The 5,589-nt window shown below is 40.9% G+C and overlaps 1 pseudogene; it reads left to right on the top strand.

Moving 5' to 3' along the window:
* The first annotated feature begins 235 nt into the window (after positions 1 to 235).
* On the top strand, positions 236 to 865 carry LOC149249319 (uncharacterized; annotated as a pseudogene).
* Positions 866 to 5,589: the final 4,724 nt, after the last annotated feature.

Here is a 5,589-nt window from a genome sequence, read left to right as displayed (position 1 = left end):
GCTACCTTGGAACCCTTCCAATTTCTAGCATTAGGACTGATCATGAAAAGGAAGTTGGCAAGCTGTGGTGCATGCATTGAAATTATCAATGAGGATATATCGCCCATCATGAGAATTGAATTATGCCAACTTACAAGTCTAGATAAGGGTCCCAAACAGAATCACTATAAATGGCAAAATAAGAAAATGTTGGGGACAAGTAGCAAACTATAGGATGTTAGTAGAGCGGGAGAGAATGGCCTCGAACATGCAGAGCTACTCGAAAACCCTTGGCAGGGACAGCAAGAAATCGATAGTGGACATCAATTTGTATGAACTCGGTGGTGGCATGAACATTTCCCGTCAACGCGCAAGGATTTACTATGATTTTGACAAAAAGAAATTCGCTCTGGAAGTTTTGGAGAAAAATGGTTGTTATATCGAAGGGGTACTGTATCTTCCAGAACACCATCCTATTAAGCTCGATTTGCAGGATTTGTTGCAGATTGGGGACAAGAAGTTCTATTTCCTGCTTCCGGTTAGGAGTACTGTGAATCCCCATGGCAGCGTTCATGCAGGTGCTTTTACTCCTCATGTTTTGATCCCCGGTCCCATTGTTGTGACTGTAATGGCAAAGAAGAGACCTAGGAGGCCGAAAGGAGTCGGCGACGAGGACAGAATCAACCAAAAGTAAGGTAATGGTGTGGAAGGGGTGTGGGCGGTGCCTAGTAACTGGCCTTCACATGAAATGGCCTACAATGCTGCTAAGCAAGTGTTTGCTTTCCGGAATGGCAGCCCTGTCCGGGAGGTTACAGCGCTTGATGGCCAGGTGTTCCTCATCAGGCCTGCTGGATTGAAAGGTCGTCCGCAGAAAGGAATCAGCTGAATGCTAAGAGATTTGGAAAATGGAATTTCAATTTTAGAAGATTTGTCGCCTTTTAACCAGAGCCCGGATGTGTACAGCTATGAGCGTATATTTGGGGTTTCGCCTTCGTGGGGGGCTCCAAATGAACTTGTAATTGTTGTTCTTGGAACCTTCAACAAGGGGGAAGAGACGCTGAAATTTTGTTGCGTTTCCAGAACGGCTCTGCTTACTGCCCTATTGAACAAGCTCGACACTGTCAATGGCATTGATCTGCTCATACATAGGTTGGATCTAGAGTCATGCCTATCCTCTAGGTTATACTCTAGACCAGATCTCACTGCTAATATGAATATGGCCTTACAACAAGGGGATCTGTTCTTGAATAGGCTGGCACTAAAGATCTGCATATATTCGAACATATACCCAGGAAGGGTTTCATCTATCGGCATTGAGGAATCCCTATTGCCATCCCAACAGGCCGAAGACAAGAAGGGGACAAGGAACACACACAGACCCAAGAAGCAGGGCAATGTTGATTCACCACTGCAACTACAAGAAAAGTATTATGATTCGGAACACATAGATCCAACAGCTTCAGCGCCCCATATAGCAGATGGACCCTCGCCAAGAACAGCTCTATCCACCACGGACTCCGATCCAGATCTAATACAAATCTTCATCAGAACTCTGTCAGGAAGAACTATTTGCAAGCGAACCTAGAAGGGGAGGCTGATAAAAGATATAAAGTATGAAATCCAAGCACATACAAGCATATCAGCAAGCATGCAAAGCTTGATATATGCAGGACAAATTATGCATGACCAATACACAGTACAGGACTATGGAATTGTGTCAGACTCAACCATCATCCTAAACACGAGACTGAGAGGTGGAAGCTTTGGATCTAGCTCAAAGGGCACAGGTTCTTTCAAGGATGCAGTCAAAGGGAAGGGAGAAGCCAACACCAAACCAGCACCACCACCAGATCTACCTGGACCCTACATTGTGGAGCAAAAAACGCAGATTCCAGTACTAACAATCTCTCTGCCTGAGGTAAATGATTTTTATATTGATTTTTATACAAAGGCTATCATATGCAGATTCAATGGCTTTTGGCCCAAATCAGATGCATTACAACAATGGATCTACTCCACATGGACAACAAATTGTGACATCCATTTATGTTCCAAAGGTTTTTTTATTGTCAAATTCGACACAGTCAAGGAAAGGGAATATGTCCTCCATGAGGGACCATGGTTCTGGGGCAATGCAGGACTCTTCATGATCCCTTGGTTCCCAGGTTTTGATGCCACTACTATGGTGGTTTCTAAAATGCCTGTTTGGGTCAGGATACACAACCTCCCACTACACTTCTGGCTACCCAAAGTCTTTGAAGGAATGGGGAATGCGATAGGAAAATTCCTCAAGCTAGACGTGGAAAGAGTCTCAAGAGGCATACACACCTTTGCCAGAATTTGTGTAGAGGTAGATCTTAGTCAAGGCTTACCTGACAACATAATTCTGATCCATAACAACACACAGTGGAATCAACCACTAGATTATGAGAATACGGCATTCTGGTGTCGTGGTTGTCAACAAACAGGTCACCTTCTTAGTACCTACCCACAAGCCAAAAAAGACACCAGAAGAAATAAGAAACAATCACAAAAACCAAGAGGCTGGCAACGCACAGTGAATCAATATGAAACAGTAGAAGATGAGGAGACAACAAAGAACAATGTAGACATCACGGAACAGACTGCACAAATCAATCCACAAAGGGACATCACAGAGCACAACGCTGCCCCATTACAGCAAGACAACAACCTTCCGCAGCAGCATGAGCAACATACAACAGGGAATGAAATTAGTGGCAGCAAACAAATCCATGGATCAGAGGGATCGGATTTGGATAAAGAATATCTCACAAACATCAATGAGAACCAAATGTCTATTGTAACTCCCACTCCCAACACTGGTGGTTGGCGAAAAGTGGAAAAGAAGAAAGGTAGAAAAGAATAGTTTAGGCCTTATGGATCCTGAGAAATTAGGACCTGCTATTACTGCATATGTGCATTAGCATCTACAACATGTAATTTTGCTCTTTTTGAATAAAATTACGATATTTTCAAGGAGAAAAAAAGTAGCAAACTATAGAGTAAATGTCTCTGGAAAGAAGAATTAAACCATTGGTCTGAATCCAAGTGAATCTCGCAAACTTCTCAGTAGCTACCATAGTGACACAGCCTCGAAGAGAATCTCTAATTAAACAAGCTATCCCATTTGGACCTCAAATGCCACCACAACACTTCATCACCTATCTGCAAATAGAAAACTAATGAAACCCAAGAATGCTGAGAAGCAGTGGGGACTCGCATGGATCTCATTAACAAAGAGAATATCTAATGGACTTAGTGCACTAAATATCATTCCCAATGATGACCAAAAGACCCCATTGCCATTTCAACACCCCACTAAGATTCAAGTGCCCTGCCTCCTCTCCCAATGGGTCCATCATTTGGAAAACCCCAGAACAACACTTCAAGGAAATGGCTAATTGCATGCTCCAATCGAAAGATAGTAAGTCCTTATTTCTGGAGACTATCAATTATGACAACTACATAGGTAGTTGCACTCTCACTTGAGATTTTAAAAATATAGCACCAAGCAAAGCATGAAGAATCATTAGAAAGGGCTCCTAATGAATTCTATCCCCCTCATTTGCTACATCACATTGATGGGAGGTCCATCAAATCAATGCTAAATCCACTTTCTTGCACGGGATTTACAATAAAAAATTCATGAGGACCAACCTCTTAGATTTGTTTAGAGTGACTCAAGTCTTGTCCCCTGCCTCAAGAAATCCCTCTATGGCCTCAAGCAAGCTCCTCAAGCTTCGGATGAAAAAATGGACTGATTCCTTCTAGATGCCACTTAGACCATAATATCTATACCAAGTGAGTCAGAGACCATATTATCATATGTTTACTTTATGTTGATTACCTTATAAATAGTGACACCAAGCTTATAACCCATGTGAAATTTAGCCTCAAGAAGAAATTTGACATGACAGACTTAGGACACTTGCATTATTTTCTTGTCTTCTAAGTTTTGCAAACCCATAAAGGGATTTATCTTTCCCAACCCAAGTATAGATGTGATCTTCTTTGCCTCTTTAAATTTTCTGCCATTTAAACCTCACCCAGAGTGGACATCACTTTGTATAACAATTAGTTGGTAGACTTTTATATTTAACTCATACTCACCCTAACCTCTGTTGTAAATTTGCATCCACATGATACACAGTTCTGCACTCAAAGAATTTGTCCTACAATTAAAACAGAGAGACTGAAACATCACACAATGCCTTAGATCTGTATAAACAAAGGTGTTAAATGGAAGAGTTAGAAGTGTTGCCACAACATCAATAGATGAGATCAGTCCTATGAAAGATGGAACTCTGATGTAAGAATTCTGCAGCATGAATATAATGGACAACAAGCTGGAATTCTGTAACAGAAACCATTATCTTCTCATTAACAAAATATAAGGATTACAATGCTGTCAAAGACGGACTACAATGGCTTCTCTCAAGCCTCAACACTCTCACTATATGTTTGCACCTCTCACATGTACGAAAATATAACCCTAATTAGTGCACCCTCCCTCATCTAATCAAACTTCACAAGAGGGAAAAGTGGTTACAGATCTTCACTGCTAATTATAACTCTTACACATTTTTGCATGAAAGGAATCTGTCAAAACTGTACCATAACGGTGTAAGGAATCTGTAATAAAGTTGTCCTCATTGTGTAAAAGGAATCAGTGAACTGTCATAGAATGTCATAACCTTACATTGACCAAAAGTAAGATGCCAAACTCAATAGTGTAAGGAATTGTTAAGAGGGGTGTAAGGAATCTCTCCTGCACAATACACCCATTCTACAAGGAATGACCTCTAACACTCATGCACCCTCTTCCTATTGATGTTTGTAACATCAGACAGGAACTTCCGCACAGGTCTAGTGTCCTATTGATGTTTGTAACATCGGACAGGAACTTCCGCAAAAGTCTAGCATCAAACGTGTGAAATTCATCCACATAGGACCATTCTTACCTTTGTAATTCACTCTATTAAAGTGAACAGTCATTTTAATTATTGCATTAGAAAAGTCTAATAAACTGTAATTTCATTACATTAGTGATTTAGACGAATCTCAAACATTGATCTCCAGTGGGATGAGATTTAATCTCAGTTGCCAATCACTTTGGAGATTAGGGTTAAGAGATTCAACACAATGCTATAAAAGAAGACAAACTGAAAGGAAAAAACATTGTGATCCATAGAGAGTGTTAAGAGTAACACAGTTGAGACATAAAGAAAGTGACAAGGATTTTCACTCAGTGTGCAGGTCCAATGAAGGAAACAAAAAAATAGTAGCAACAAAAAAAGATTAACCCAGCTCCCAAAAATTGAAGGGGACATACACAGCAGGTGCAAAGGCAACTTTAGGAGGCCGCAAAAAAAGAATATTAATTCAGCTCTAAAAAATTGATGGGGTTGTACACAATGGATGCAAATGCAACTTCAGAAGGTTGTATGACCTAGCAAAAGAGAGGGACGATTGTAGAAATTTTGGGGACAAATCTGGGTAGCAGCTGGAAGTTTTGGCAAGGTTGTACAGGTCATACAGCAACAGAGAAAGCTCGTGGAACGTATAGCACTATGCAAGTCGTGCAGATTG

The sequence above is a fragment of the Pinus tabuliformis genome, chromosome 7, assembly GCF_031772625.1.
Source record: "Pinus tabuliformis cultivar Carrire ecotype Pingquan chromosome 7, CPIR1, whole genome shotgun sequence".
NCBI classification, from domain to species: domain Eukaryota; kingdom Viridiplantae; phylum Streptophyta; class Pinopsida; order Pinales; family Pinaceae; genus Pinus; species Pinus tabuliformis.
Note: the sequence above shows the minus strand (reverse complement) of the source record. Positions and strands in the feature narration are given on the sequence as shown.